Consider the following 24,955-nt stretch of genomic DNA (forward strand, 5'->3'; position numbering starts at 1 on the left):
ATGGGTGATAATGAAAATAATTAGTAACCTCCTTCACATCCTGCCTCTCGAACTATGTAGTTTTATGCTAAGCTCACTCTAATTTAGGCTGAATCGAGCATTGTTAGACCGACTGTTAATGCAAATAATTTTGAGATCAAGTCGGACACAATTCAGATGGTGCAAAATATGTTCAGTTTGATGGTTTGCAAGATGAAGATTCGAATACTCATTTGGCTAACTTTATAGAGATTTATGATACTTTTAATATCAACTGCATTACTGATGATGTCATACACTTATGGTTGTTCTCATTCTCATTGAGGAGCAAGGCAAAACAGTGGTTAAATTCATTACAACGAGGTTCTATCACTACTCGGGCTCAAATAGCTGGGAAATGTTTGTTAAAATATTTTCCACCAGCTAAAATAGCTAAGTTGAGGAATGACATCTCTTCTTTTGTTCAGTTCGATGTTGAGACACTTTATAAAACACGGGAAGGATTTAAAGATTTGTTGAGAAGGTGTCTTCATCATGCATTACCTTTGTGGCTCCAAGTTTAAACTTTTTATAATGGTTTGAACCCCTCAACTAGATAGATGATTGATGCAGCAGCTGATGAAACATTGAATAACAAAACACCTGAAATAGCCCAAGAGTTTATTGAGGAGATGGCACTGAATAATTATCAGTGGCAAGTTATAAGAGTAAAACCTGTCAAAGCAACCGAAGTTTTTTACATTTATGTAGTTTCTATGTTGGCAAATTAGGTTGAAGCTCTTGGTAAGAAAATTGATGGTTTGAATTTTTCTAAATAGGTGAATCCGGTGATGCAATGTGTTGCGAATGGAGTGGGGATGATTAATTCAGAATGTTTACCCTTCAGTTCTAGCATGGAGCATGAGCAAGTCAACTTTATGGGTAACACTTCTAAACCTCAAAATAACCCTTATAGCAATAATTGTAATGCAAGTTGGAGGAACCATACAAATGTCTCTTGGGGTGGTCAAGGAAATCAAATGTCACAACCCCCTTTGGGTTTTCAGCAACCTTATCAGCAAGAGAAGAAATTGAACCTTGAAAAGATATTGGCTAAATTTATTTCGGTGTCAGAAACTCAATTTCAAAACACTAAAATAGCATTGAGAAATCAGCAAGCTTCAATTTATGGGCTTGAAAATAAAATTTGATAGCTTGCCAAACTTGTTTCGAAAAGACCACAAGGTAGCTTACCTAGCAACACTAAAATTAACCTAGAGGAGCAAGTCCACGAAATCACTGTTCAAAGCGTGGAAAGGTTAGTTGAGCCTGAACAGAAGTCGAAGATAGAAGTTGTTGTAAAAATTGATGAGGTTAAAGAAAGTAAGAAAGAGCATAAGCCGGTAATCAAAGACTACAAACCACGAGTTCCATATCCAGTAGCATTAAAGAGAGACCACATAAAAGAACAATATGGTAAATTTCTTAAACTCATAAAAAATTTGCACATTAACTTACCATTTGTTGAAGCCCTTTCACAGATGCCAAAAATGTAAAATTTTTAAATGAACTATTAAAAAATAAAATGAAGTTAAATGACTTGTCGACTATGAAGCTCAATGCCATTTGCTCGGCCATTCTCCAAAAAAAAATACCCAACAAACTTAAAGATTCAGAGAGTTTTACTATTCCTTGTCTCATTGGTAGTTTAAATGTTAAAAAAGCTTTGACTGATTTGGGGGCTAGTATAAATATCATGCTTTATAAAATGTTCAAACAACATGGACTTGGGGAACCCAAACCCACTAAGATGAGTATTCAGTTAGCGGATAGATCAATTAGATATCCTAGGGGTATTACTGAGGATGTACTTGTGAAAGTTGATAAATTTATATTACCTATTGATTTTGTTGTATTGGACATGGATGAGGATATTGAGGTACCTATGATCTTAGGTCAACCCTTTTTAGCCACTACTAGAACTGTTTTTGATGTGGGTACTTGTGAACTTGTGCTTCGTGTAGGTGATCAAAAGGATACTATTCAAACATGTGATTTAGCAAAAGTCCCTAATGAACGAGATGATAATAATTGTTCTATTAATGTTAGTAATCATGTGGCTCAACATACTTTGTAGGAAATCCCTCATGAAAATGTGTTGGAGTAATATTTTATTCAAAGTGATAGAACTCAAGGGACAAGTGAAGAGTGAATGGTATAGCTCGACGAACTAGATGAATGGTGAATGAAGGTTGATGAGAAACCGAGAAAGAAAAAGGAAGTAACAAAGCAGCGTCATGATGTGCATGTAAAGATGATGAACCAATACAAAGTTGGGGACAAAGTACTGTTATACAAATAGAACCCACAATTTTTTCCTTCAAATTTTAAGTCAAGAGGGCCTAACCTATTTGTGATAAAAAACCGTTTTTCCAAACGGTACAATTGAGGTAACACATTCTAAATTTAGCATGTTTAAGGTAAATAGTACCCCTCTCAAATCTTATTTTGGTGGAAAAACTGATATCAAGAGAGAGAAGCTTCGACTCCAAGATCTGCCTTACTTGTGAGCTTAAAAAGGGAAGTCGAGTTAGACTTTAAATAAGCGCTTTTCGGGAGGCAACTCGAGTGTTTTTATTTTTCATTTATTTATTTTACTTTCATCTTATTTTTAAAGAAATGAAAAAGATTTCAAAAAAATCTGGAAAAAAATTATATTAATTTTTGTTACCTTAAAAAATTTGAAAAAAATTTAAAAAACAACTTTTGAAAAAATTCAAAAAAATTGAAAAAAAAAAGTGGTCCACATGGTTTGGGGTGATCCACACGGTGGCGTGTCTCAAGCCGTGTACAAGCTGAAGCTAATTTTTTTTCAATTTTAATTTGATCTACATAGGCATTGGGAGTTACATGGCCTGGGCACATGGGCATGTGAAACACACGGCTTGGACACAAAGGGCATGTGGTAGACCGTGTGGCTCACACGGACTCGCACACAGGCATGGGAGAAGCACAGAAGCATAGCACATGGCTTGGACGCACGGGCATGTCCTAGGTCGTGTGGTTACTAGGCTTATTTTTCTCTATTTTTGGATCACACACAGTCTGGGTGATTCCACACGGCACATGGCCATGTACTTTTTTTTCCTTTTAAAGCTAGTTTTCTTTTTCCTTTTGTTTTTTTCCTCTTTTGTTTCCTTCCTACCCCAAATGATTTCTTTTAGTTTTATATTTTATATTCTTTTTTTTTTTGTTTTATTTTGCTTTTGCTTTTGCTTTTGTTCTTATTCTTGTTTTGTTTTTATTATGCACCATATTTTTATTTTTTGTCTACTGATTTTTTTTATCTCTTTTTCTTATTCATTTTTGTCTATTTTGTTATTAGTTTGCTCAGAAACATGCATTTCATTTAAAATTACCGACGATTTCGATTTTCAATATTCCAACGAATTCATCAAAATTCAAGGCAGTTTCAGTTCTCTTCCTCCTCATGATATTGTACTTATTTTGTGGCTTTAATTGTTTGTACATTGCGGGAAATGTACATCTTAAGTGTGGGGAGGATTTTATATGTTTATGCGATATAGCCCCTGAATTATTATTTGTGTTTAAGTAATTTCCCAAACCTAACATTGAAGTAATTTCTTTTAATTTGGAGTTTTTATTTATTCAGTTTTGGAATAATTTGTGGATTTTTGTGCATTGTGTGATTTATACTTTAAGACAGAATAGAGTCAAGCATGATAAGTTATTTTTCAGAAATTATAATTTTAGGTTGTCTCCCTGAACTGAAAATTTATTTTGAAATTTTAAATTTGCAAGTTTGACATCAAAATCATAATTTTTTGTGAGCTTTTGGGCCTATATAGCATATATTTTTCGTGCTCATTTTATTTTTTTGTTGTGAATATGTCAACTTGATTTGTAATTCTAGAACTTGCTTCAAATATATATGTCGATACCACATTATTGATTTGATCTACTAAGATGATAGAGGCACTTAGGATTTAACCCACTTAACCTATAAAAAGCTCACCTATTGAATTAACCCTTAGTGAACCCCTTTGATCCTGACACATTTTTTTCCTAACCCGTTTTTATTAACTCATAACCCATATGTATATTGTAAAATTATCCTTGTTATTAACTTCCCTTTTGTCGAGATTTAATTTGGTTAGTTGCCTAACTATGTTTCAATTTTTTTTTGAATTATTGAATTTAATTCTTTCTCTAAAAAAATAAAAAAATGAAAAATAAAAAATATATATCTGGTTGAGCTTGAATCATTAGTAGCATATTTTCTTGAAAAGCTAGATTCTATTCTTGATTAGTCATTATGTTAATTCAACAACTGAGTGTTTATCTAGTTTGGTAACTTATCAATTTGATCTTGATTATAACCAACTTTTCTAACTTCTTCCATACCCTTAACCTAAGCCCCATTACAATCGTACAAAGATCTCTTAATTGGTGTGTCATCTCATTTTATAGTGGTGGATACTTGATTTTCAAGCAAGCATATGGTAATGAAATTTCTTGTTTGACTGTTGAGTACATATTTCATGAACCTTAAACACTTTGAGTGCTTCACTGAATCTTGGTGAGGATGTCAATTGTTGTGGATTTTGAATTTAAGGTAATTATCTAGATAAAGGGAGACATCTATGTTTTTGTGCTTTAAAAATTTAGGCTAGGATTGCTTGAATCTTTAGTGTCCTTTTGGTTGAATTTCCAATGCATGATTGTTTTTGAATTATCTTGAAACATTATTGATGAAAATGACAAATTAAGAAAAGATAATTTAATTGTGGGTTGAGGATTTTGCTTGAGGACAAGCAAACGCTTAAGTGTGGGGATATTTGATAAATGCCAAAAGTAACATGTTTTAATCTCTTTTTTAATGTGTTTTTGGATGATTATTCGATTTAAAATAGTGAATTTTATGCTCCTAATCCTTTAAATTCATGTTTCTAAACTTAGGAGAGCATTTGAGAGTGAAAAACGAGCGAAAATCAAAAACTCAGAACAAGTTTCAAGAGCCACATAGGCTGGGTCATTACACATGGACTGGACACACAGACATGTGAACTACATGGGCTGCAACACGGCCATGTGCCAGGTTGTGTAAAAATTGCAACTTGTACTCTAAACATGTGGAAACACTCAAATTTTAAATTTTTCGGGCATTCTAAGACCTATATATGAAAAAGGTAAGAAGATGAGTGTAAGCCATCAGAGAATACTCAAGAATACAACTCAAAAAACACCATTGAAGCCGACTCTAAAGCAGATTTCCATCAAGATTGAAGATCTCCTGTTGATTTCTTTGAAGTTTATTATCGATTTTCTTATCTTTTATGGTGATACTACCTTTGGGATGTTTTTATTTACGATTACGAACTAATTTTCTAAATACCTAGAGAGATGAACCCTAGGATGGATTCTGTATTTTGATTTCTATTTTATGCAATAAATGTAACACCCCTAACTCGTATCCGTCACCGGACTAGGGTTATGAGGCACTGCCGAACATACTATTGTTTATACAAATATTCATTAACATATATGCTTTTATCGATTTCATTAATATATCAGAGACATTTCATATAATAATATAAAAACTTTACACATGATTTATTCCCATCAAGATTTGAATCATTTTGGACATTTATAATAAAATGTATTAAGATAAAATGCACTTATACAACCAAATTACTTAAATTTTATTCAACCACTTAATACATCCATTATAGGTCATTAATGCGGCTTTTATACCTAAGTTTATATCAACTTTGCATATTATGCATAATATCACAACGAAAGATAAACATTTGGGAACGTATAACAATCCATTCCATTCTATAGCTATTTGGCTATCACAACTCATTTGCATATTTTTGTAACTTTACAAAAAAAAAATCAATAATTCAATATAATCATGCACATATGTAAACCAACCATAATATAATCATCTATATATATATAACAGGACATATGAGAGCTCATCCAAATGTCATGGCCGAATACTCCACCACATATATTCATTAATATTAACCGACTATCTTAAACTTTTAACCACCTACTATCAAGGTTGATTTGGGCAACATCATCATTCTACTCATTATGAGCAAGCAAACATATTGATTTATCTAAATAGCAATCTTATATATATATATATATATATATATATATATATATATATATTCCCGTACAATAAATCAAGGCCGAACCTAAAAGTGAAGTACATAAATTATATGTATCTTACCTGAAGCAAAGTCTTTATTTAACATAAAATACATACCATTTAAACACCACAAATGTCCACAAAGTATATATATGCTATCTGTCATCAACCAAACTTAGTGAACATTTAATCTAATAGGTAAAACCGAATAGGAACATAATATCAATCATTTTCTAGCACACGCAATACCTAACACAATAAGCATGCATAGATAACACATAACTAAAAAAAAAAAAAAACAAAGTGGACGATAATCAAAACACAATTAAATTTTTGAAGATAATAGCTTAGCCATTTTTGCATGGCTTATACACAACCAAGTATTCAGCATTTCCAAAACACGCTTTAGCATATACATGTCATAATTTGTGGTTAACTTATAAAGATATCAAAATAGTCGATAATGTGATGAGCTTGGCTGACAGTCCTCAAGCTTGTAGCTTGACTTCAAAATCTAAAAAACAGAATAACATAATACACAGAGTAAGCTACCACAGCTTAGTAAGTCATAAGCAAATAAACAACTTAATATCATATTCAAATTTATTTAAACTTGCCGGATTATATTATCATTATCAATGCATAACTTTAAACCTACAATTGAGATAAAATACTACAATCTCATGCACAATACAACCTTAGCCGAATACTCCCATAATCTTATTACCAAGTAACAATCGGCTTTCTAAATTAAATTGCCATTATGCAATAAAATTTACAAGTACATACATTTATATAAGTTCAAAAAAATTCCAGTTACAACATCATGTACATAAACTACTTTCATGGCCGAATATACATGAGTACATATAAATGCAATTCCAAGAATCATTTCCATAATATTTACACCATTTATTCAAATCCAAATACACATATTTAAACCATGGAAGTTTATTCTTTACTTCATACATAACACATATTATCCAAAAAGTCACATGCTTACCTTATTATTGATAACTAATAAACTAAATCATTCCTGTCCCTTTTTGCTCATATAACACATCCGATCACGTTTTACCTTTGCCCGATGAACCATTCGGAATTGGATAGGACACTCGGATAATAACATAAATCGTACTATGCCAAAGTTCCAGACGTGGTCTTACCTGTAGCCACATATCGATGCCACTGTCCCAGACAGGGTCTTACTCATAAACACATATCGAAATCACAAATTCATGCCATGGACTTATTTGCACACATATATCGGAATCCTATGTCGTGACATATTATCCTTGTAATGACCCAAATTTTACGGTTATCAAAAAAGTGTATTTTCGGGTCTCCGTTGCTAAAAAATGGATCCGTAAATATTTATCAAAAATATTTACAAAGTTAATAGAGTGGTTAATTAGAGTTTAATTAAGTGAATTTAGCTTAATTAAGGATAATTTGATAAAAGGATTAAATTGAATAAAGTGTGAAAGTTTAATTATAGATTAAAAGAAAATAAAAGGACCAAAATAAGAATTATGCCATTTAGCATAAGTGAGGCGGCATATAAAGTAAAAATCTAAAATTTTACTTAGATTTTAATTATAATATATATAAATATTTATTAGTAATATATGATATTAAATTAATTTATTATAATTATATTATAAGATATTTAGATGATAAATAAATTAAATAAAGATAAATGTATGGTAAATAAAATATACAAGTGTAATACATATATTTGAAAAATTGTACTATATTTTATTTAATTGCTTTCTATTTAAATAGAATTTTATATGAAATAAATAAAATAAATAAAAGAAAGACAAGTGTATAAAAATGATTTGGTACAAGTGTAATAAATATTATACATACATTTGTAATACATGTATTGTGACAGCCCTAATTTGAGCCTAGTCGGAATGTGGTTTCAGGACCACAAAACCGAGTCATAAAATTTAGTTAAAATTTTATTTGCATACCTTATATGTGTGGTAGTACTTGTATAAAAATTTGATGTTTTAATTTTTATCTTAGGAATGTGAATCTTGCTTGAAAGAATTTAGTTGAGAGACTTAGAAAATTTTGATAGGTAAATAAGTAAGGACCAAATAGTATTGAAATATGAAAATTTGGGTTTGCATGTCAAAATGCCCAAATTATGTTGAGTGGCCGCCAAGCATGGCTTCATTCTTCCAAGATTATGTTGTTTATTATTTAATATTGGTAAGTAATTAAAATAGAGGAGAAATAAATATTAATAATAAGAAAATGAACAAAAAAAGGGTGTGTTCATCCTTGCTATCCTTTAGCCGAAAAACCAAGTAAAAGAAAGAGAGAAAAGCTTTGGAGAAGTTCGCCATACTTGTATCTAGGTTGAGGTATGTTGAAGTTATTCCTTTAAATTCATGTATATTTTTGGTTGTTAGTTTGAATTCTATCTATCCCATGGTTGGATTTGGGGTTGTTGGAGAGTTGGGATTTGACAAAGAAGCTTAAAATTTTAGTTGATACCTTGATGCTATTAACATGTTAGTTATATGGATGTGCTAAGTTGCTTGTTATGTTAGCATGAAAGTTGAAGTTGTTAAGTCATTTTGTTGGAGGTGCGAATTTAGGACTAAGAAGAGAATGAGTATTCTGCTAACATAGTTGAAAGGGGATGTTGCCGATTTTAGATTTAGATTATGGGAGTGGCTATAATGGGCATTAAGATGTTGAACTTAAGAAATGTAGTCACATGTGGATTTATATGATATTACAAATAGAGGTGAAGCTATGCTAGATTGGGAAAAAGTCGATCAAGTGTGCATGAGAAGAATTTAGGTGTTTAGATGATGTTATAAATGACATTGTACATGTATATATATATTCGGCCATCAAAGTGAGTATGTAGGTGATGTTGAATCAAATTTTTGGTGCACATTCGGTTATGTATATATATATATATATACATAAGTATGCCCATTCGTGATGTTACCTTTAATTATGTGTATAATCAACTAAATGGGTAATTAGTAAGAGTGGTTGCCGAATATACGAACATACATATGCATGTGCAATTGAATTATAAATGTTTAGCAAGATGATTAAACTAGTTAATTTATTTATTAAACCCGAGAAGTTAAAGAAGGGGAAGCAAGCAAGGGCAAAGCCAAGGACATCGAGTAGCCGGGTCGGAACCGTCATACCCAACACAAGGTAAGTCCTTAAGCACTTTTTGTGAGAACTCCTTGGATAGATATTTTTCAGAGTGATTCTCCTACTTATTAATATGACCATATGTACAATTTGAGTTAAGTAAATTGCTTTACCATGATGAAACAATATAGGGCACTATGTGTGCAAAATTATGTGGCACTATGTGTGCCGATTGGGAGGTTGAAGCATGAGGGAATCTCAAATGCACTATGTGTGCGATTTACTATGGCACTATGTGTGCGAACATAATAAGCACTATGTGTGCAACATTCGGTTGTTGATATAAATTGTGCATGAACGAGGTAAGTGATTGAGCTACTAACTAAATATCGAAATTGAGGTTGTGCGGTGTATGCATAAATTTATCTAGTGCATCGTTGTTCCAAACTTGAGGAAATGGATCTAAATCGATTGGGCTGACTTGGCATTTGATTTGATTGAAGGACTTGGCATGAGATCGAACCAAAAATTTAAGAAATTGTAGCATAGTTTGTTATGGTTGGAAAAAATTGATTTTGTATTATTTGTTTTTCACTTATGATTATTATTGTTGGATGGTAGAGTAGTGCTTATGACTTACTGAGTTATGTACTCATTTGGTGTGCTTATTTGTTGCTTATTTAGGTTCTTGATCCATTTTGTGTGCTCGGGACCGTCGTCGAAGTCATCAGACCGGCTAGCAACTTTTGGTATTTTCTTCTTAGTTGGTCTAGGAGAACATTTCGGCATGTATAGGCTATTATGTTTGTTTGAAATTTGGTATGTAACCTTTTAGCCATGCGAAAATGGCATAAATGTTCGGTTGGATTTGGTTTTATGATGTTTGGTCACAAGTCTTAGTAATTCGGTTTTGGTTGAGTATTGGTTGAGGTCTACTCGATTATTACGCCATATGTCGTGGCTGATTTATTTTCGGTGCTATACTCATGATATGGCTATAGTGTAGTAGGGAGATGGTCGGTGATGATTAGCCTTTGGCATGGCTAGTCATGGTCATAATTGGTGACATGTATGATGAATTATTAGTTAGACCAAGGAAAATCATGAAATAGGCATAGTTCACTCTAGTAACAGATGCAAACAGCAGCAGTGATGTGAGATTGAAAAATCACTAAAAATAGTAGAAATGAAATTAAATAATGAATAAATTATGTAATCGAAGATACATGAGTCTATTTTCATACGGAAGAAGTGAAACGACCATATGAGCTATATGTTAAGAGATGTTTAAATTCTCGCGAAGCAGTGCCAGAGCGATTTCTGGATCCCCTGTTCTGACTTAGGAAATTTACCATAAATTTTATCGAGATAATTAGAGGTCACACCTTATATGTACATATTCATCATCGAGTCTAGTTTCATTAGAGACAAACGGTATAGGCATTGAAGCCCTGTACAGGGAGATATTTAAGTTGAAATGCACAGAGGTCAGTATAGTCAAACCTTGAAATAGGGGAGAATTTAATGAATAAAATGTACTAATTGGCCCAACCAAAAATTCTACAAAAATTCTACCATATAGATATATGAGTCTAGTTTCAGAGAAAATTTACGGAATTGGATTTTGAGTTTCATAACTCAAGATATGATTTTTAAAGCGACTACGATACAGTTAGCCAGCATGCCTGGAAAAAAAAATTTAGGGGAAATAAATGAAGTAAGCTCGGTAACACCTCGTGTTCGATTTCCGGTAACGACCACGGGATCGGGGTGTTACATTTCATTGGTATCAGAGCTATGGTTTAGTCGGTTCTAGGACTACCTTAGCGCGTATGAGTCTAGCTATACATGCCTTAATGTTAGTGCTTAATAATGTGATGACTTCTGACGGTTAAAATTTTTGTTGTGATTAGCAAATGGAACCCGGGGTAGAGAGACCCTTAGCGGATGATGTTGAAAGTGTAGCGGCTGCTCCTGCGCAAGGGACACCACCTGTTGAACCTCAGTCATCTGCAAATAATCAAGATGAGGTGGCAAAACAAGACTTCTTCACCATGATGAATGAGTGGGTCGCGCAATATGCCCGAACCAATCCGGCTGTCCAACCATTCCCGAATTTGAATAATCCACCCCAAGAGCCCGTAATGCCATCGATTCGATCCCGTGAGGCTAAGTAAACCACCAGAGACTTGATTAGGAAGCACGGGCTGAGGAGTTCAAGGCCATAGTTCTTGATGATGCCAAAAGGCCGAGTTACGCTTGATAACACCATTCGGTGTTTGATGAACTCATGCACACCGATGAATGTCTAAAGTGTGCTATATCCTTGTTGCGAGACTCACTTACTATTGGTGGAGGACTTTGATTTCCATAGTCCCAAACGAACGAGTTACTTGGGATTTCTTTCAAATGAATTTTGAAAGAAATATATTAGTCAACAGTTCATCGATCAAAAGCGTAAGGAATTCTTGGAACTCAAGCAAGGCCGTATGAAAGATGTCGAATCTGAACATGAGTTCGTAAGACTCGATCGGTATGCTCGGAGTGTGTGGCTGATGAGGTTGCTATGTGCAAGAGATTTGAAGAAGGATTGAATGAAGATTTAAAACTACTAGTGGGTATTTTGGAGATAAAAGAATTCGTAACACTAGTTGAACGAGCCTGCAAGGCGGAAGAACTTGGAAAGGAGAAGAAGAAGGCTGAATTTGAAGCTAGAGACTATCGTAAAAGATCGACGGGTAAAGCTCCGTTCTCGGCTGTAAAGAAGTTCAGGGAGGACACTAATAAATCGAGGACGACTGCGGGAGTTTCCATTAGAGCATGACCATCGACGGACTCCCGAGCTACTTTGGTAGCTAGTGTGGGCAATAACCGTCAAGAGAAACCTGAATGCCCCCAATGTGGAAGAAGACACGTAGGTGAATGTTGGGGTAAGTCTACTAACAGGGCCTGTTACGGATGCGGTTCGAAGGACCACTTCATTAGAGATTGCACGGAGCTTGATGAGAATAATAAGATGCAAGGTGCAAGACCTAGTGGAATGACAGCTAGAGGTAGGCCACCGAGAATTTCAGAGGTAGGGGTGGTAATCGAGAGGGCCTCGATACTACTGCTTGATCCGAGACCCGTACTCTGCTAGAGCATATGCCATTCGCAAGCACGAGAGGAGGCATCCTCCCCGATGTTATCACCGGTACTTTCACTCTCTTTGATACTAGTGTGATTGCGTTGATTGACCTGGCTCTACTCATTCATATGTATGTGAAACCTTAGCATCCAATAGAAGACTCTACCGTTGAGTCTCTTGAGTTCGTAATTCAGTGTCAAACCCTTTGGGTCAATACGCACTTGTTGATAAAGTGTGTAAAAGATGCCCTTTAATAATCCGAGAATCCTTTTCCGGCCGATTTGATGCTTTTACCGCTTGACGAATTCGATGTTATTCTTGGTATGGATTGGTGACCGTACATGATACAAAGGTGAATCAGTAAAAGGAAAACCATTGATTTGAGAAGTGCAAATAATGAGGTAGTCCGAGTTGAGTCTCTTGATTTAAAGGGGTGCAGCGATAATATCTTCAATGACCGCCGAGATATGTGAAAAAGGGTGTGAAACATACCTTGCGTATGTATTTGATAGCAAAGAGGCGGAAAGGAAACTTGAATCAGTACCAGTGGTTTGTGAGTATTCAGATGTTTTTCCTAAGGAGTTACCGGGGTTGCCACCGGCTCGAGAAGTGGAATTCGGCATCGAAATTGTACCTGGTACCACATAGCCTCGTATCGTATGGCATTAACGGAATTAAAGGAATTGAAAATTCAATTGCAAGAATTGATGGATAGAGGTTTCGCTCGACCGAGTTTTTCTCTATGGGGCGCACCCGTATTGTTTGTGAAAAAGAAAGATGGAACCATGAGATTGTGCATCGACTATCGTCAGTTGAATAAAGTGACAATAAAGAATAAATACCCGTTGCCACGTATTGATGATTTGTTCGATCAATTAAAGGGAGCGTCAGTATTTTCCAAGATAGATTTGAGATCTGGTTATTATCAGTTGAGGGTTCGAGACTCGGACATACCTAAAACTGCTTTTAGAACGAGGTACGGTCACTACGAATTCTTAGTGATGCCGTTTGTGCTCACTAATGCCCCTACGGTATCTATGGATTTAATGAATCGAGTTTTCAGGCCATACTTGGATCGGTTTGTGGTTGTGTTTATTGACGATATTTTAGTTTATTCACAAGGTGAAGCTGAACATGCCGAGCATTTGAGACTAGTATTACAGATTTTACGAGACAAGCAGTTATACGTAAAATTCAGTAAATGTGAATTTTGGTTGAGAGAGGTTAGCTTTTTGGGACACGTGGTGTCCGCATCGGGTGTCAGAGTGGACCCGAACAAAATTTCGGCCATACTCGATTGGAAACCTCCAAGGAATGTTATGAAGTTAGGAGCTTTTTGGGACTTGCGGATACTACCGACGCTTTTGTAAGGGGTTTCGGATGATAGCTGCACCGCTGACAAAACTACTCCAAAAGATGTTGAGTTTGAATGGATGAAAACCGTCGTAAAAGTTTCGATCGACTAAAGACTGCTTAACCAAGCTCCAGTGCTAGTACAAATGAGTCCGGCAAAGAATTTGTCATTTATAGTGATGCATCCTTACTTGGGCTAGGTTGTGTGTTGATGCAAGAAGGTCGAGTTGTGGCTTACGCATCGAGACAATTAAAACCGCATGAGAGAAACTATCCGACCCATGACCTTGAATTAGCGGCCATAGTGTTCGCCTTGAAAATATGGCGGCATTACTTGTTTGGAGAAAGGTGTCATATTTATTCGGACCACAAGAGTCTTAAATATTTGATGACTCAAAGAGATCTAAATCTACGACAAAGACGTTGGCTTGAGTTGTTAAAAGACTATGAACTTGTCATTGATTATCACCTGGGGAGGGCTAACGTGGTGGCCGATGCTTTGAGTCATAAAGCACTGTTTGCTTTGAGAGCGATGGATGCTCACCTATCCGTTTCGCCCGATGAGGTGCTAGTAGTTGAATTAAAGGCCAAACCATTATTGATTCATCAAATACTTGAATCCCAGAAAGTCGACGCTGAATTGGTCGCTAAACGAGCTGAATGTGCCTCGAATGAGGAATCAGAGTTTCGGATTGACAACAATAATTGCTTGACGTTCAAGGGTCGGTTATGTGTTCCAAAAAATTCGAAACTTATTTCGATGATTTTGAATGAGGCTCATAGTGGCCGAATGTCTATCCACCCGGGTAGTACTAAAATGTACAACGATCTGAAACGTCAATTTTGGTGGCCGGGTATGAAACGAGACATTTCTGAATTTGTTTCAAGGTGTTTGATATGTCAACAAGTAAAAGCGGAGCACCAAGTGCCATCGGGATTACTTCAGCCAATCATGATACCCGAATGGAAATGGGATCGAGTGACAATGGACTTTGTATCTAGTTTACCTTTGACTCAGAGTAAGAAAGACTCGGTCTGGGTTATTGTTGATAGATTGACCAAGTCTGCTCATTTTATCCTTGTCCGTACAAATTTTTCGCTCGATAAATTGGCAGAATTATACATCTCCCAAATTGTTCGATTGCATGGGGTACCTATTTCTATCGTGTCGGATAGAGACCCAAGATTTACATCGCGATTTTGGAGGAAGTTACAAGAAGCGTTGGGTACTAAGATGCATTTTAGCACCTCATTTCATCCCCAGACTGATGGCCAATCTGAACGAATAATTCAGATACTCGAGGATATGTTGAGATGTTGCGTCTTAGAGTTTTGTGGTTCATGGGAAAGATATTTGCCTTTGATTGAATTCGCTACAACAATAGTTTTCAATCAAGCATTAAGATGGCACCGACGAGGCTTTATACGATCGTAAATGCCGTACCCATTATTTTGGACTGAACTTAGCGAAAGTAAAATCTTTGGGGTTGATTTGATTAAGGATGCTGAGCAGAAAGTTCGAGTAATTCGTGAAAGTTTGAAAGTTGCTTCGGATCGCCAGAAGTCATATGCGGATTTGAAAAGAAAAGACATTGAATATCAGGTTGGAGACAAAGTATTTCTCAAAGTTTCACCCTGGAAGAAGGTGCTTAGATTCGGTCGTAAGGGCAAATTGAGTTCGAGGTTCATCGGTCCGTATGAAGTATCCGAACGAGTTGGACCAGTCGCATACCGATTAATTTTGCCCCCTGAGCTCGAAAAGATTCACAATGTTTTCATGTCTCGATGCTTCGATGATATAGGTCCGATCCATCGCACGTAATCACTCCATCTGAGATCGAGATTCAGCCTAATTTGAGTTATGAAGAAGAGCCGGTTCGCATTTTGATGCGTGAAGTAAAAGAGTTGCGAAATAAGAAAATCCCATTAGTGAAGGTGTTGTGGCATAAACACAGAATCGAAGAAGCCACTTGGGAACTTGAGGACTTTATGAAGGATCGTTATCCGAACTTATTCACTGGTAAGATTTTCGGGGACGAAAATTCCTTATGTGAGGGAGAGTTGTGACAGCCCTAATTTGAGCCTAGTCGGAATGTGGTTTCGGGACCACAAAACCGAGTCATAAAATTTAGTTAAAATTTTATTTGCATACCTTATATGTGTGGTAGTACTTGTATAAAAATTTGATGTTTTAATTTTTATCTTAGGAATGTGAATCTTGCTTGAAAGAATTTAGTTGAGAGACTTAGAAAATTTTGATAGGTAAATAAGTAAGGACCAAATAGTATTGAAATATGAAAATTTGGGTTTGCATGTCAAAATGCCCAAATTATGTTGAGTGGCCGGCCAAGCATGGCTTCATTCTTCCAAGATTATGTTGTTTATTATTTAATATTGGTAAGTAATTAAAATAGAGGAGAAATAAATATTAATAATAAGAAAATGAACAAAAAAAAAGGGTGTGTTCATCCTTGCTATCCTTTAGCCGAAAAACCAAGTAAAAGAAAGAGAAAAGCTTTGGAGAAGTTCGCCATACTTGTATCTAGGTTGAGGTATGTTGAAGTTATTCCTTTAAATTCATGTATATTTTTGGTTGTTAGTTTGAATTCTATCTATCCCATGGTTGGATTTGGGGTTGTTGGAGAGTTGGGATTTGACAAAGAAGCTTAAAAATTTTAGTTGATACCTTGATGCTATTAACATGTTAGTTATATGGATGTGCTAAGTTGCTTGTTATGTTAGCATGAAAGTTGAAGTTGTTAAGTCATTTTGTTGGAGGTGCCGAATTTAGGACTAAGAAGAGAATGAGTATTCGCTAACATAGTTGAAAGGGATGTTGCCGATTTTTAGATTTAGATTATGGGAGTGGCTATAATGGGCATTAAGATGTTGAACTTAAGAAATGTAGTCACATGTGGATTTATATGATATTACAAATAGAGGTGAAGCTATGCTAGATTGGGAAAAAGTCGATCAAGTGTGCATGAGAAGAATTTAGGTGTTTAGATGATGTTATAGATGACATTGTACATGTATATATATATTTGGCCATCAAAGTGAGTATGTAGGTGATGTTGAATCAAATTTTTGGTGCACATTCGGTTATGTATATATATATATATATATACATAAGTATGCCCATTCGTGATGTTACCTTTAATTATGTGTATAATCAACTAAATGGGTAATTAGTAAGAGTGGTTGCCGAATATACGAACATACATATGCATGTGTAATTGAATTATAAATGTTTAGCAAGATGATTAAACTAGTTAATTTATTTATTAAGCCCGAGAAGTTAAAGAAGGGGAATCAAGCAAGGGCAAAGCCAAGGACATCGAGTAGCCGGGTTGGAACCGTCATACCCAACACAAGGTAAGTCCTTAAGCACTTTTGTGAGAACTCCTTGGATAGATATTTTCAGAGTGATTCTCCTACTTATTAATATGACCATATGTACAATTTGAGTTAAGTAAATTGCTTTACCATGATGAAACAACATAGGGCACTATGTGTGCAAAATTATGTGGCACTATGTGTGTCGATTGGGAGGTTGAAGCATGAGGGAATCTCAAATGCACTATGTGTGCGATTTACTATGGCACTATGTGTGCGATTTACTATGGCACTATGTGTGCGAACATAATAAGCACTATGTGTGCAACATTCGATTGTTGATATAAATTGTGTATGAACGGGGTAAGTGATTGAGCTACTAACTAAATATCGAAATTGAGGTTGTGCGGTGTATGCATAAATTTATCTAGTGCATCGTTGTTCCAAACTTGAGGAAATGGATCTAAATCGATTGGGCTGACTTGGCATTTGATTTGATTGAAGGACTTGGCATGAGATCGAACCAAAATTTAAGAAATTGTAGCATAGTTTGTTATGGTTGGAAAAAATTGATTTTGTATTATTTGTTTTCACTTATAATTATTATTGTTGGACGGTAGAGTAGTGCTTATGACTTCTGAGTTATGTACTCATTTGGTGTGCTTATTTGTTGCTTATTTAGGTTCTTGATCCATTTTGTGTGCTTGGGACCGTCGTCGAAGTCATCACACCGGCTAGCAACTTTTGGTATTTTCTTCTTAGTTGGTCTAGGAGAACATTTCGGCATGTATAGGCTATTATGTTTGTTTGAAATTTGGTATGTAACCTTTTAGCCATGCGAAAATGGCATAAATGTTCGGTTGGATTTGGTTTTATGATGTTTGGTCACAAGTCTTAGTAATTCGGTTTTGGTTGAGTATTGGTTGAGGTCTACTCGATTATTACGCCATATGTCGTGGCTGATTTATTTTCGGTGCTATACTCATGATATGGCTATAGTGTAGTAGGGAGATGGTCGGTGATGATTAGCCTCTGGCATGGCTAGTCATGGTCATAATTGGTGACATGTATGATGAATTATTAGTTAGACCAAGGAAAATCATGAAATAGGCATAGTTCACTCTAGTAACAGATGCAAACAGCAGCAGTGATGTGAGATTGAAAAATCATTAAAAATAGTAGAAATGAAATTAAATAATGAATAAATTATGTAATCGAAGATCGATGAGTCTATTTTCATACGGAAGAAGCGAAACGACCATATGAGCTATATGTTAAGAGATGTTTAAATTCTTGCGAAGCAGGGCCAGAGCGATTTCTGGATCCCCTGTTCTGACTTAGGAAATTTACCATAAATTTTATCGAGATAATTAGAGGTCGTACCTTATATGTACAGATTCATCATTGAGTCTAGTTTCATTAGAGACAAACGGTATAGGCATTGAAGCCCTGTACAGGGAGATATTTAAGTTGAAATTGACAGAGGTCAGTATAGTCGAACCTTGAAATAGGGGAGATTTTAATGGATAAACTGTACTAATTGGCCCAACCAAAAATTCTACAAAAATTCTACCATATAGATATATGAGTCTAGTTTCAGGAAAAATTTACGGAATTGGATTTTGAGTTTCAGAACTCAAGATATGATTTTTAAAGCGACTACGATACAGTTAGCCAGCATGCCTGGAAAAAAAAAATTTGGGGGAAATAAATGAAGTAAGCTCGGTAACACCTCGTGTTCGATTTCCGGTAACGGCCATGGGATCGGGGTTTACATGTATGTATTTGCTTATTATTTAAGTAAATATTAATGTATTTATTATTATTAAATTGATATTATATGATGAATAAATTAAATAAAGACAAATGTGTGGATATGATTTGATACAAGTGTATAAATAAAAATACATATATTTGTTATATGTATTTAATTATTAGTAGATATTTATTAATTATAAAAAATATTTATTAATTAAATAATTATATTATAAGATTTTAATGTAATAAATAAATTAAAACATGACAAATGTATGATGATGATATGTTACATGTGTAAATAAATATATTGATTATTAAATAGATATTTAATAAGTTATTATATATATATATATATATATATATATATATATATATATAAAGCAAATAAAAGGAACAAAAAGAATAGAAAAACAAAATAGCATGAAACCAAACAGAGAAAGGAAGGAAAGAAAAGAAAGAAAGGGAGAAAAGGGAAAATTGAGATTTCAAGGTTTGAAAGTTTAATTGCTAGCATTGTTTCGGAAATCTCAGCTAAGCATGGAAAAAGGCAAAGTCGATGGGAGCTAACTCGAAAATTACAGTTTGTATTTCTATAACCCGAACCTAGTTATTAATTGTTATATTTTATTCAATGCCTTTAGTGAATGTTGAAGTGAGAATTATTGTGTTTGATAATGGAAGAGGGTTGATTTGGTATGTTATGAATTTATTGAATTAATATTGAATTGAATTATATATATATATATTTGTGTGAATGTGATATTGTACAATTATGATAATTGAATTTTGGGTAAATGTTATGATAAATAATTAAGATGTGAATTATTTGTATTGTTTTTTTTTTTATAATTGAAATGAATTGATTTAGTATGTGATGAAATTAATATGAGTAAGTGACTATTGTGAAATTGAATATTTGTTATTGAAAAGTGAATTGAGTTATATTGAATTGGGAATAAATGTGATTGTTAAAGTGTATAATGATTGGAAACTAGAAAGTGAATTGGAAACCCTATTAAAAGTATTAGGCTAGGTCAGATATAGTTGGCATGCCATAGGATAGAAGAGTGCAGGAATACTTCGACCTCGAGTCGATGAGACACTGGGTGTCATTATATTTCTTTGGATAGATTCGATGAGGTACTAGGTACCACTTTGCTTCAGTTAGGCCGATGAGACACTGGGTGTCACTATATTGCTTCGAACTATTTGATGAGGCATTGGGTGCCATTCTGGTGTGTTTGGTTGGATCTGTGTATCCGTCTGAGTCCAAGTCATTTTAATAGGGGTTATTAAATATAACAGTGATCAGATTTATACTGAATGAAGAATTGAAATGTGGACTCAAACACACGAATCGTATTATACAGTGAAAGCTATCTGGGATAGCAAGTTGATTTGATATGAATGGTAATAACTGTTATTGAAATGGATATGTACAGAACACTGATTGAAAAGCAAATAGTTGAATAAAGTTTTTTGATATTAAACAACGAACTAAAGTATGATTCTGGATTGGATAAAATTGAATATTATAATTGTTTAATGACTTGTGAATAAATCGTGGAAAGCTATATAGGTTAATAAGTTAAAAGAATGAAATAAGTTACAATAAATTTATCTATGAATTAAATAATTGAATAGTTATGATTGTTATATTATTTTAAGTGTTTGTTATATTTTTATTTTATTAAGTGTTCGGATTATAGAAATACCACTAAGTATACCCATACTCAGCATAGGGTTTATTTCCGTGCGCAGGTTAAGTTAAAGTGAGAATGTCGAATCAGCATCCCAGGCCGATCCCGAATTCAACGAGGTAAAGCGTGTTAATTATTGATAATGGCATGTACCTAGGGTGTCTTATGTGTGTCATTTTGAATGGTGAATGTAAAAGTGAAATAAGTAGATTTGGATTTTGGTAATGGTATATAATAGGACTTGACTAATTTAGTAAGAATTTGATTTATTTGATAACATTTGATGAGTAATTAGAATTGAGTATTGGATAATATATAAAATGTGTAAATTTAGCAAGTTTTGAGCATATTTAAATGTGTTTAGATTGGTTGAACATAGGTATTTTATGTAAATTGTCCGATAGGTTCGGTAATGCTCTATAACCCTGTTTTGGCTACGGTTTGGGGTTAGAGGGTGTTACAATCCTAGCTATTCCTAAGGTTCATACGGGGCTTTCAGACGTCGAATCTCGGTCGAATCAAACTCGGAAGTGTAGTAACCATATTCAAACACAGCCATAGTATAATTTAATCTTAACATTTCATAACAGCATGTAAGTATAACATTAAATTGTCAATAAACACGTCTATTTACTTGTAAACTTACCTCGGACGATACAAAACGGAATCGGGCTACTAGTCGACAACTTTCATTTTTTCCTCGATCCAAATCCGATTTCTTTGGTTCTTGATCTAAACATATTCAAATTAAGCTCATTCAAACATATTTTCATTCAATTTCGTCCAAAAACACATAAATAGGCAAATTACCATTTTACCCTTGACATTTACAATTTTTACAATTTAGTCCCTATTGCACAAAACACAAAATACACAAAATTTACAAATACCCACGTTTGGCCGAATCTTACCCATTACCATACAAGTCCATATATTTCATTTATTTCACATTTTAATCCCTCAAATTATTATTTTTTAATTAAGTCCTAATTACTCAAAATCATCAAAAACTCCAATACAAAATATGTTAATCTAAAACATATCTTTCATTTTTCATCATCAAACAACAAAAATCACAAGCTATCAACAATGGCACAACTCAAAATATTCATCAAAATCAAAAAATTCAAGCATGGGTTTTGTAGTACTCGAAGCAACGATCTAAAAAACATAGAAATTATCAAAAACCGACAAAGAACGAACCTTGATTTTAGCTTGAAAGATGGTCGAACTAGGTTTCTTCTCTTTTCTTTGTTTTTAGTTTTGGCTATGTAGAAAAAAAGTATGAGCACTATATTTTTTTATGTTATATTTTATGATAGATATCAACTTTTATTATTAGTTTCTTAATTTACCCTTAATAACTTTATATTAAAACCATATTTGTAAGCCTAATGCCGTCCATATTAAAACAAAGGGGTTATTTACCATTTAAAAGCCTTCACTTATAAAGACAATAACAAATTATCCTTTTACAAATTAAACTACCAAATTTTCTATTTACACAATTAAGTCCTTTTATTAAATCGGACACCTAAATGACGAAATTAAATTATGAAAATTTCACAGATATAAATTCACACAAAATAAACACAGAAAATAATTTAAAAATATTTTTCTAACTCAGATTCGTGGTCCCGAAACCACCGTTCCGATTAGGGTCTAAATCGGGCTGTTACAATAAATACTTGAATATTGTTCTCAATTATGTGTGTTTAATTCTTGGTTTTATATTTCTAGACTATTAATCATTGTTTGATGTGCTTAAATCAGACGAGGAATATACCCTGTTTAAGAGTAGATCTAGCATAATTGAGTTGAGTTACGTGCAATCTTAGAAATAGGACGACATAAATCTACCAAGTTAGAAATAGGGGTTTTAATTAGAAAGAAATTTTAATTAATCAACCTAGAGTCAATTGCTCTTACTCTCGAAAGAGATATTTGCATAATTTAAGGATTTCTACGGATCAAGATACTGAGTAAAGAAATTGTTTAAATCAAATTGATAATGATAGATGAAATCTAGTTAGATTCTTTCTTGGGTATTGTATAGCTTCTTTGTTGTTAATCGTTTGTTTTCATCATTCATTTTTTTGTCGTGTTCTTTAGTTAATTAATTTAGTTAATTTTGGTTTTAATCAATCTCTCCAATTTGTCAGTTAAATAATAGAAAAACAGTAATTACTAGTACTTTTATTTCCTGTGGGAATGATATCTTTGCTCACCGTAGCTATACTATTAATTGATAGGTGCACTTGCCTTAGTTGGATTTTTAATTGGTTTCATGGACATCAACTATAGTCGGATTTTTAATTGGTTTCATGGACATCAACTACCCAATCTTTTTATCTTGGGTTTACTGTATTCTCTAAAATCTACTTTATCTCCCGATTAAATACTTCTGCTTGCCTATTAGCCTATGGGTGATATGTCGTTGTAATCCTATGCCTTATGTTGTACTTAGCCAATGCTTCTTCTAACTACTTCCTAAAAAAATGAGATCCTTAGTCACTGACCAGTGCTCGTGGTGTACCAAACTTGGAGAATATGTTTTTCCTGAGAAATCTTACTTCATATTTTGTATCATTAGTATGTAGTTGGACAGCTTCGATCCATATTGAGACATAATCTACAACCAAAAGAATATCTTGATTCTCGAAAGAACTCGAAAAAGGTTCCATGAAATCAATTCCCCATAGATGAAACACTTCAACCTCGATTATTCCTGTTTCTGGCATTTCATCCCTCTTAGATATATTTCCGATTCACTAACTCCTATCACATCCTTGGATGAATTCATAAACACCACTAGTCATTGTTGGCCAATAAAACCCTGATTGTAGTATTTTTTGAGTTGTCCCTTTTTCACCGAAATGCCCTACACAATGAGATGTGTGACAACCCTGTAAAATATCTTGTATCTCTTCCTCCGCTACACATTTTTGGACTAATTGATTTGCACATTGTTGAAACACATATGGTTCCTCCCAAACGTAATTTTTCGATTCATGATCTATTCATTTTTTTGTTTCCAAGAGGCCTATGCTGGAAAGGCCCCCTTGCAATGTAGTTAACATAATCTGCATACCATAGTGAGATGCTTACCTACTCTTGATTGATCAACGTCTGCACTTAATAATGTTCATCTGGAAAAGTCTCCTTAATATCTTCAATTTCCTCCTCTTGTAAAAGGTTTTCAATTCTGGATAGGTGATCTGCAATTTGATTCCCAGTCCCTTTCCTGTCCATTATCCGTAAATCAAATTCCTAAAGTAATAAAACTTATCTCATTAGTCTAGCTTTTGTTACTTTTTTCTCCATGACATATTTTAGCATAGAGTGATCAGTATACACATATACTCTATTCGCCATTAAGTAGGGTCAAAATTTTTCTCACGTAAAACCAATTGCTAACATTTGTTTCTCAGTTGTAGCGTTATTGCATTGTGCGAGATTCAATGTTTTGCTAGCATAATGAATAGCCCCAAATAAATTATTTTGCTTTTGTCCTACCACTGCACCTACTGCGTAATCATTAGCGTCACACATAATAATAAAAGGTTCTGACCAATTCAAGGTAATGATTAAAGGAGCAGATACAAGTTCTTATTTTATTACTTCAAAAGCTCTAACACAACTTTCATCAAATACGAAAGGTGTCTCTTTTTGGATAAGTTGACTCAGACGTTTAGAAAATCTTTTATAAATCTCTGATAAAATCCTGCATGGCCTAAAAAAATTCACACACATTTAAGATTCATTGAATTTGGAAGATGTTTGATAACTTCAATTTTAGATTTATCTACTTCCAAACTTTTTCCACATTTTTGATGCCCTAAAACCATTCCTTCTTTCACCACAAAATGACATTTTTCCCAGTTGAGTACCAGGTCAGTTTCCTCGCATCTTTCTAACACTTTTTCAAGATTATTCGGGCATTCTTGAAAAGAGTCCTCATATACGTAAAAATCATCCATGAATACATCTAACCCTTCTTCTAACATGTCAACAATGATTGCAATCATGCATCTCATGAAAGTTGCTGGAGCATTACATAGTCCAAAAAGTATTCTCTTAGAGGCATACATACCAAAAGGGCAGGTGAAGGTGGTTTTCTCTTGATCATCGAGATGAATTGGGATTTGATGATACCTTAAGTACCCATCAAAAAAGAAATAGTAGTCCTTTCCTATTAACCGATCAAGCATTTGCCCGGTCATAAAGGCAAACCTGATACAAAATCCATCATGACTCTGTCCCATTTCCACTCGCGTATCATAATCGGTTGAAGTAACCCAGATGGTACCTGATGCTCGTGTTTGACTTGTTGATAGATTAAACATTTCAAAACAAAGTCAGAGATGTCTCGTTTCATACCATGCCACCAGTAAAGCTGTT

General features: G+C 34.1%; 1 non-coding gene across 1 annotated transcript; it reads right to left on the reverse strand.

Moving 5' to 3' along the window:
- Positions 1-413: 413 nt before the first annotated feature.
- LOC128290053 (small nucleolar RNA R71) lies at positions 414-520 on the reverse strand. The gene has a single exon (XR_008279694.1). It is a non-coding gene; the product is annotated as a small nucleolar RNA R71 (small nucleolar RNA).
- Positions 521-24,955: the final 24,435 nt, after the last annotated feature.

The sequence above is a fragment of the Gossypium arboreum genome, chromosome 2 (assembly GCF_025698485.1).
Source record: "Gossypium arboreum isolate Shixiya-1 chromosome 2, ASM2569848v2, whole genome shotgun sequence".
Lineage (NCBI taxonomy): Eukaryota > Viridiplantae > Streptophyta > Magnoliopsida > Malvales > Malvaceae > Gossypium > Gossypium arboreum.